General features: G+C 38.1%; 1 non-coding gene across 1 annotated transcript; it reads right to left on the bottom strand.

The window, feature by feature from the left end:
* Positions 1-7,472: 7,472 nt before the first annotated feature.
* LOC119872745 lies at positions 7,473-7,594 on the bottom strand. The gene has a single exon (XR_005362775.1). It is a non-coding gene; the product is annotated as a U6atac minor spliceosomal RNA (small nuclear RNA).
* Between the last annotated feature and the right edge of the window lie 2,350 nt (positions 7,595-9,944).

Raw genomic sequence — 9,944 nt, 5'->3', positions numbered from 1 at the left:
GTATATCCCAAAGAACATTGTATCCTGAAAGAATGTCATCTCTAAGCTGGTACCATAGCTTCACCTTTGAGAGACCACTCTAATGTTTAATCAGGCTGGCAGGTTCTTGATAATGATGTATGTGATAAGAGCAATGGAGTCCATGATCATATGCTCACTGACCTACCTCCTTTACCAAAAAGTGTCCCTTGATACAAAGTAATCAAACAGAAACAGGACAGGAGGAGATGGATGTCTCCGCTCTTAGCAGACAGAGCAAATTTGCTCTTCCTTCACTTTTTGTTCTTTTTGCCTCTAATGGATTACATGATGCCAACCAACATTGGGGACAGCCATCTGCTTTACTTAGTTCACCAATTTAAATGCTAATCCCTTACAGAAACTCCCTCATAGACACACCCAGAAATAATGTTTTATTGGCTACCTGGGCATCCTTTAGTCTAGTCAAGCAGACATGTAAAATTACCTATTACACAAGGTCTTCCAGAGTCCTTATAGCTTCTTGTTTATCAGGTCGGATTAACATGGTATCAACAATATAGGGGACCAACATGACATCCTATGGAATGTTCAGGTGATCCAGGTCCCCTTAGGTCATATCATGATAAAAGGGCAGGAGAGCTTTTGGACAAGACCATGAATATAATTGGTTCTCCATCTCAGTTAAATTTTAACTGCTTCTGATTCTTCTTTTATGGATATTAAAAGAGATGAATTCATTAGTGTATTCAATACCAGAAGCTGACACAGGAGTTCCCCCTTGGTTAAGTTTGTAGTGGTCCATTATTATTTTTCATGATCTATCCATTTTCTCCAAGAGCCAAACTGGTAAAATAAATGGGAGTAAAACAGTTGAACTAATTTCCTCGTCCTCTGCAGGCTGTGTCATGATTTTTAGGTTACTGTGTTGGCAGAAGCTAGGAAATAAATTGGACACAGAGACTTTCTTCTGATATTTTTAGCTTCCTCATGCCACAGAATTGATAGGGGAGGGGGTTGTTATTGTCAGAGAGAGAGGGCTGGCTGCCAGATGTCAAGCTAGTCAATTAAGACAATGAGCTAAACTGAAAACAATTAAGACTTTATTCACTTACTGTGATAGTAGAAGCAAGAGTCAAAACAGGAAAGGTTGACAATTCCCCAGTGTTCCATTTTCCCCATGGAGGGGCACCTGGCAAGTGTCAGATGTATCAGTGCAGAAGTTGGCTGTGTGTGGGGGGGACACACCATGTCACTGCTGAGGAGCTGGAACCAAAAGCTCTTACATCTGGAGGGGGTGTAGTGCGGAAGAGAGCGGGAGAGGCTCAGAATGGGAAAGGATTGAATACTGAGTCAGAGGGGAGAAAGGTGTTCAGGGCCCCCTAATAAAGAGGTCTTGGCAGTGGCCCCTAAACAATCTCTTAACTGAGACCTGTCCCAGTAAAGAGGAGTCCAGCTGAAGGCTCCTATATGCAGAAGAGCATGGCTGGCCTGCAGAGGGGTGGGTGTGGAGGTGGGGGGTGGGCTCTGAGTCCTGACTACAGCTACCTCCAGAGGCTTCAGTGCCCTGCTATGCACCTTCTCTGGTGTGGGAGAGTAGTTCTTCTGCCCACAGGCCTGCCAGAGAACATTGTTGTAATTGTCCATGGTCGGGCCTGAAAGATGACACATAGGATTTTAACCCTGTACTTTCTGGGGAACTGATTACTGGAGAACATTAGTTGCTATTGCATCATGGAACAGGACTATGTCTGGAATCCAGAGCATTTACTTTTAGGGGGTGCACATACCTTTTGGCTTAAATGGCTTAATATTCCATTTTCCAGTAGCCTTATAATGGAAAATTGAGATAATTGACTAAAGACAAGACCACCAAAGGCTCATTCATATGCTACAGAAATGAAGGTGTGGGTCACCCTACCTGGTTAAGATGCCCATCAGACTGATGTGCTGGCAGAGAGCAGGGAATACAGAGTGGGTAGTGGAAGAAGGTAATTACTGTTACCAGCTTAGACTTTAGGCACACACACACAATAGCAGCAATTATACTCAAGTTATATACTTGGCTTTCTCCCTGCTACTTTTCTTGAAAGCCACTCGTGGAGGCCACCGTTTTAAGTTCAGGTGGCAGTATGCTATCATTTAGCAGCTGACAGTACTCCATAGATACTGTTGCTTGAGGGCACAGATTTTTCAAAGGGATGAGGGAGAAAAGGAGATACTGAGGGGCAAAAAAGGTATATTTTGCTGGATATCTTCCATTTGTTTTTTAGCATCCACTTTCCACATCTTTCTACCCTACTCTGTGCTCCTGGAGGCAATTCTCTATGATCTATATGAAAATTTCCTCTTGCCTTCTGGCTTATGATTGGGTTTGGCAAATGAGAAAACCAGGCAGGAGATGAGATAAGAGGAGAGGAGAGTAAGGTGAAGGGATATCCTTTCAGCTTTTTTCCCTGCAGGTTTGCTTAAGTTGGTGGTGACCCTTGACCTCAAGTCATTGCTCCTATCAAGGTCCTGGCTTCTCTCAAGGTGCTGGCTTCTCTCAAGATGGTCACTTTCCCACAATACTCCCTTTGGCTTTCCAGTGGCTGCTATCTCCCCCTCATCCTTCGATCATACCACTGGTAACAACTACACTGTTACTTGTCCCTTGGTACGGACCTACCTGTTATATTTTCCAATACTCTGCCCGCGACTTTGTAAATAGTCCTTCTGTTAAACCTTCTTTGAAATATCCTAAGTAGTGTGAGCCTTCTGTTTTGTGTTGCGACTCTAATTTATAAAATCCACCCCCACCTCTCCCTTTAAAAATTATTTTGAGCCTGATGTTCTCAAGTCATAAACTTTGGAGTTATCCGTTAATAGTGATTAATTAATTGTGACTATCCCAAGTTGATTCACTTATGACTCTAGTGCATCATTTACTAAGATATTTCCTTGCTCCTTCCCTTTAATTAAGTGACCACATGGCTCCAGGGGATATTTCCAAAAGGCAAATTGTAGCAAATCCCTATGCTCCCTAAAATCCCTAGTGGGGATTTCACATATGAAATGATATTCACATTCCTTGGCATTCTTCATCCAGACCATTCTCCAGTCTTTCTGACATGGTTTTCCCCACCCACTCTACCTTCCCATCACACTCAACTCACAGATCCCCCACTGGAAATTCTTAACACAAGTAACTGGCTCTTCTCTCTGCTTTGGAAGCCACTTCCCCTCTTTCATTGCTCAACTCAAGAATCGTCTCTCCCTGTAAATTTCCTTCCAGCATTCTAGCACACTCCTCTTTGCTCCCACAGTATGAGTAAAATTTTATTTTAAAATTTTACGCTTCATTTTAAAACTATTTGACTTCTCTCAATAAACTTAATAGTCTTCAAGGGATAGAAATATCCCTCTGTCTAAAATGTAATTAAGTATTTGGTAACTGTTGGTTTAAATACTTTAATATTTAAAAAATGAGCTATGTGAGGCGCCTGAGTGGCTCAGTCAGTTAACCGTCTGCCTTCAGCTCAGGTCGTGATCCTGGGATCCTGGGATGGAGTCCTGCAGGAGACTCTCTGCTCAGCAGGGACCCTGCTTCTTCCTCTCCCTCTGCCCTCCACCCCTCCACCCCACCACATGTGCATATTCTTTCTCTCTCTCTCTCAAATGAATAAATAAATCTTTAAAAATAAATAAATAAATGAGCTATTTAGTGTCTGTGGTCTGCTTCTTTCTTAGGCTTCAGAGAAGCTGGTCTTTTTCTAAATCATCTTCCTTTTGAAGTAAAATCTTCCCTTTCCCCCTCTGATGCAGTTATTTCCTCTGAGTTGTAATTCTTAGTTCTTTTCCCTACAGAAAATCTCCCTCATGAGAGGGAGCAAATCTTCCTCTGAAATTGTCATTATACGCTAGAGACTTGTAGTAACTTAATTATTTCTGATTCCTGCCAAACTCTCAAGAAATCTTTGAGTAGATAAATTACTAGGTTGGAGTTTTAAGCCACATGCTTATTTTAATATGCAAAAAATTAATTAAAATATCATTTTATTCAATTCCAGAATCTATATAAGGTAAAAGGATTTTTGTATACCATCGCATATTTCCTATGAATTAACCTAGTCTGCTGCCTTTAAAACCTTATAAAGTAATAATTGACTTAGTCCAAAATAAAGTCAGGTAGTCGGTTTTAATTTGGTAATCTCTTAAATTACAATGTTCAACATACTTACAGAAACATCCAGAAATCAGTTTGAGTTTTAGTTCAAGTTTCAGTAGCCAGTGGAACTAGAGTTAAGAGTTAAATATTGCTCTGTGGCCCCAGAATTTCAGTTCCAACTATAAACAAAAATATTAAGAGAATCTGTTGCAAATTATAATACGTGTATTTGGATGCAAAGAAAATTAGTGTATTTTTTCCATCTCTCTCTCTCTTTTTTTAAAAGATCTTATTTATTTATTCATAAACACAGAGAGAGAGAGAGAGAGAGAGGCAGAGGGAGAAGCAGGCTCCATGCAGGGAGCCCCATGTGGGGCTTGATCCTGGGTCTCCCCGGGCCACAGGCAGCACTAAACCACTGTGCCACTGGGGCTGCCCTTCATCTCTCTTTTTACACAAAAGACATAAGCAAGATTTAAGAAAAGCAATAGGTACAGTGTATAAGAGCTCTTTTGAGAAATTTTTCAATTTGCTCTTCGAACAAGCTTCTCAGTACTTCTCTTGTATTTCCATGGACAAGATTAGGAAAGAAGCAAAACAGATGATTCATTATATGTGATTTGGAGTTTGTAGGCTTCACCATAAGATTAATTTGGCTTTTAGTCTGAACAGCTAATGCAAGGGCAACTCTAAATAAGGAAATATACTTACATTAGCATCTTTTCTTTCCATGTGATTTGGAGAAAGTGAAGGAGACTGAATTACTTGTTGGAATTTGGGGTGGAGGAGGGAATGTCAATTTAACTTGGTGCAATCATTCAACACGAATTCTGTATTGAGAAAACAACATATCCTATCCTACCATTCTATTTCAAATGATATTTAATTGCTTTCTGAATCTCTTCCAACTTCACTTAGTGTTAATTTAGTATGTAACTAAATATATTACCCTAAAATAATTAGGAATGGTACTGTGTCCTCCATAACATATACGGTTTGTATTAGCAGCCTTGATTCTCAAGAATCTTAAGCAGGAAATTAGACAAAAAAATCTATTTTCTCAGTATGATCTGTTCTCAGCCATATACACAAATATACATGCACACACATACATGGACTTAATTAGCAATAGATTCCTTTTGTCATTTGGGAGACACAGGCTGTTATTTGTTATATAGAATATGGTCCAAGTGCCTTGCCGTGATATACCAGGCCCTCTATGATTTGACTTCTACTTCTCTGGCCTTGCATCCCACACTCCAATTTCACTCATGTGACATGTTTTGTTTTGTTTTCTCACACTAATGTGTTTTTGTTTTTGTTGTGCTACATGCTAAAGTACCCTCCTAACTGAGCCACACTTACTCACATTCTCCGGCTCATCAATTATTAGCGTGCTGGTTATTTTCTATCTACTTATTCAGTTCTGCTTCTCGTCCTTTCTCACCCCATTTGTACCCCAGAGGTTGATGTGGGAAGTCTCCTCCATCACCTTGCTCCTCTGAGCTTCAGCTTACAATTAAAGTGGGCCAATTGGAGACACCATTGACTGGAAGAGTAGAGGGAAGGAGGAAGGAGAGGTCTGGATATTTATTTCCTCCACTTCTGCATGGTTTCATCTCTGCTGGTCTGTGGTTGGGTAGTGGCTTTACTCTTCTAACCAATGCCGTAGTTCCCACAGCTGCATCTGTCGCTGGATACTGGAAACAAAACTGGTCTATGGGTTTACTACATCTTCTCACTCTTGCTCATCCTTGGGGACTTCATCATCCTTGTTGGTTCTTTTAACCCTGCCCATGCCTCTGTAAATGGTCTTTACAGTAAACTCTTCTCATTTATACCTTTGAGTGTGCCATCTCTCCCTTGCTGGGACTTTAATACAGTTAGCCTCTTCATGACTCCACCTCCTGGGACAGAATTGAATTTCTGGTTCTCATTGAACCCATGGCAGACTTATATAATACAACCTGACATACTTGATTGCACTATTTCCTTAAAAGTTTATTTTCTTCTACAGTCAGGGGTATCTCTGTTGGTATATGTTCCTTGCACATATTTGTTCCTTCTTAAATATTTTTTGAATAAACTGATAAATATTATGAGTAGTCAGTGTGATTATTAATAATAACATGTTCTTTGAACACATATTATCTCATTTAACCATTACACTAATTCTATGAAGTGGGATTAATGTCTTCCTTTCACAGATGAGTAGAGACTATAAATAATTGGTTCAAGTAACAGTAAATTAAAATGTAAACCGAGGTCTTTCTTTATTCCAAAGCTTATTCTTGTAACCATTATGCTATAATACCTGAATAGTGATGAGTTCCTATAGAAACCCACAGAGTTTAGCCAAAGCATTAGAAATATTTTTGAGTGGCTTCCTTATATTTTCTAAAATGTCCCAATCTGCATCTTGACCCTTGCTCAGGGACAAACATCTGAGTGTTAACTACATTAACATGATTGTTCAGCAACTGTGAAATGTTAATTTGTGGTATTATGTGTGAGTATGAATTTTGAAAGACTTAATGGAAAAAGTTCCATACAATTTATACATTTAACTTCCAATTTTTCAGATTTATTATTTAATTTTACCTGGAAATGCATAATTCCTTTGCCATCATCGGTGAAGTGAAATTGCATCCATTAAGAACTAGCAAGGATCCGGGAAGAGTCATAATCCAGTTGGAATAAATTTCAATCATGAAATCAGAGTAGAAAACCACACCTTTTTTTTTTCTTTTTTTTTTTTTTTTGAAAACCACACATTTAAACCCATGCCAATCTAACGAGAAGAGATCAATGCAAGGTTATTCCTTGACCATTTGATAGCTGATACATGGTTTCTGGGGTTCAGACTATATACTAATTTCTTTTGTTACTATTTAAATAAAAATTCTTAAGCCTTTTTACTATAAGCCAGCTGTATATCTGGTTTGTGTCCGACAATGTTTATACACTCTATCAAATAAATCAGCTCAATGTTTAGAATGGCAAGAATAGAAAAGTGTCATGGATGGCTTAGTAGAGGATCATTTCTAGTGCAGTTTTTTTTGTTTTTTGTTTTGTTCTTTTTTTTTGTTTTTTAGTTCTTATTTAAGTTCTAGTTAACACACAGTCTAGTATTAGTTTCAGGTGTACAATACAGTAATTCAATACTTCCATGTAATACCTGGTGCTTATAACAAGTGCACTCCTGAATGCCCATCACCTATTTCCCCCATCTCCTCCCTCTCCTCCCCTCTGGTAACCATCAGTTTGTTCTCTACAGTTAAGAGTCTGTTTCTTTGTTTGCTTGTCTCTTTCTTTTTCCCTCCTTTGCTTGTTTGTTTTGTTTCTTAAAAAATGATGGTTAGATGCCAAAAAGTATGTGGCAATGCCTTAACTGTGTGTTGTCAGGCCTGAGGGCTTCTTCTCTCTTTGTCTAGGGGAGTGTTAATTTTTTCTCCTTTCATGCAACATGCTAGTGCAGATTTTTAAAGAAGAAGAAGAAAAATTAGACATATTTCCTGACTTTCAGGACTTGTTTTTTAAATGTCTTGATTATGACAATGAAAGCCTTTATTTAGGATTGAATGTAATTATCATGATTCACAATCAATAATGATTAATGATATAATTACAAACGAGAATCATTCTAAGTACATCTATTTGTTCTTTAACATGTGAGACAATTGGACATTTTAATTTATTTATTCAATGCATATTTATTGAGTATCTACTATAGGCTGGATATTTCTAATGCTTGGGAATCATCAGTGAATAAATAAAAGGTTGCCCTACCCTTGTGGATCTTGTGCATTTTCATGAAAATATGCTCTGTGCATATGGACAACTGAAGAGTGAGTGCACTTTTCAGAATGAAAACCTACCCTAAATTTTATTCTTTATTTCTTTTTTTTTTTTAAAATATATATATATATATTTTTTTTTAATTTTTATTTATTTATGATAGTCACAGAGAGAGAGAGAGGCAGAGACACAGGCAGAGGGAGAAGCAGGCTCCATGCACCGGGAGCCTGACGTGGGATTCGATCCCGGGTCTCCAGGATCGCGCCCTGGGGCAAAGGCAGGCGCTAAACCGCTGCGCCACCCAGGGATCCCTATTCTTTATTTCTAAAAAATTCAAAATAACAGAGAGGAGATCCCTATGAAATTTTTGAAATAGGTGACACATAATGCATCTGAGTTGTCAGGCATAGTTTACACATATTAACTAATTTAGCCTTCACAAAAGCCCTATGACACTACTTTCATCTCCAATTTATAGATGAGGGGAATGAGGCAGGGAGAGGTAAAAAAACAAAAACAAAAACCTTGCCAACATCACACAATTTTGCCCCTAGTACAGTTGGGACCTAACTCAGGTCCTTTATCCTCCTGGTCATTGTTCTAACCCACCACATGATTCTGTTTTGCTGGGTCAGACCTTTAGCCAAAGCCTCCCACAGGTTTTGATGTGGATTCAGATTTATAAACTCAGTAAAATATCTTGTTCATTTCAAGAATCCTCCAAATAAGTACTTTCAGAAGGTAATAAGTTACAGTTTCTAAAAGAGCCTGAGTAGAAGTATGTTTCTGGTAGCTTAGTCTGTCAGATCCTGGTTCTATCTTGAAAGCTCTATGGAATCATATCATTCCTCCCTCAAGTGACAAACCCCTTCAATTACTGGGAGGTGGCCATCATTGCCCATCACGTACCCCAACCCCAGCACTTTTGATGACTTCTTTTTTTAGGTCAAATAACTTCTCCTTCCACAATTATCTAGAAGTAAAAATTAAAACAAACGGAATGATGAAAACTTTAGGTCATTTCTTTCAAAGTCATTTCCAGTGCTGCATTAAAAAGAGGGGGGAAAAAGCAATCCACAAGCACAACAATAAATGAGGTATGCGATTTAATTCTGGATATTACAGGGAGGTTTAATGAAGCAGAGAAGTGGATTTCTGGAGAAGGAGACATTAAAGTCTGGAAAAGAAGTATACCTGTCTGTGGATTAAAAAACAAACAACTTTAAAAGGTCAAGGAATTTAGAAAGGAAGCTCATAAAGGTAACATTTGGACTCCTAAAGTAACTGAAGTTGAGAACATTTGTCTGAGAATGGACTTACTGAAATCAAATGCTACCGTAGGAAATAATTTTCATTGAAAAAAATAATTTTCATACTGAGGAGCCAAGGGCTAATTATTAGGGAAGTTGCAGCAGAACTAGATGTGGTTTATATTTCAGATCTTCTAGACAGTAGTTACTTCTTATAAAATAATAGGTATAAAAACACATTAAAAAGTTAAGAATAACTATAGCGATTTTATTTTTTTGTGTAAAATTTTAATTTAGGTAGACCAAAAATTGTTATCTTTTGTAGCTCATGATAAGACTAAGAAATACTAAATAAAATCTTTTGTTTCAAACTCACCTTAGTAAGGGCTTGAAAAATTACGTGGATAAACCTGAAATCATGGGTGAAAATGGGGCAGAGCTGTGTGTTTAAATATTTTTCAACTATTAAAGAAAAAAAAAAAACCCTCAATAGCACAAGAAACCCCAAGGAGAAGATGGGGCAATCTAATGGTCATCTTCTTCTTCCAAACCTAACCTTAAAAAGTATGTTGTGTCTGAAATGAACTATGGCTCCATAGAATAAGGTGTGAAGCTTTGACTAGATATTGAAAAATGATTGCAATTTAATAAATAATTACTATAATGGATCATTTATTCACAGGCATAGAGACGAATAAAGAAACAAAGAGTCTCTTCAGGTCTGGTTTGTTTTGCTAACATGTGTGTCTCTGAAATGAGAATCAACAAAA

The sequence above is a fragment of the Canis lupus genome, chromosome 7 (assembly GCF_011100685.1).
Source record: "Canis lupus familiaris isolate Mischka breed German Shepherd chromosome 7, alternate assembly UU_Cfam_GSD_1.0, whole genome shotgun sequence".
NCBI classification, from domain to species: domain Eukaryota; kingdom Metazoa; phylum Chordata; class Mammalia; order Carnivora; family Canidae; genus Canis; species Canis lupus.
This window is presented reverse-complemented; position numbering and strand designations above follow the sequence as displayed.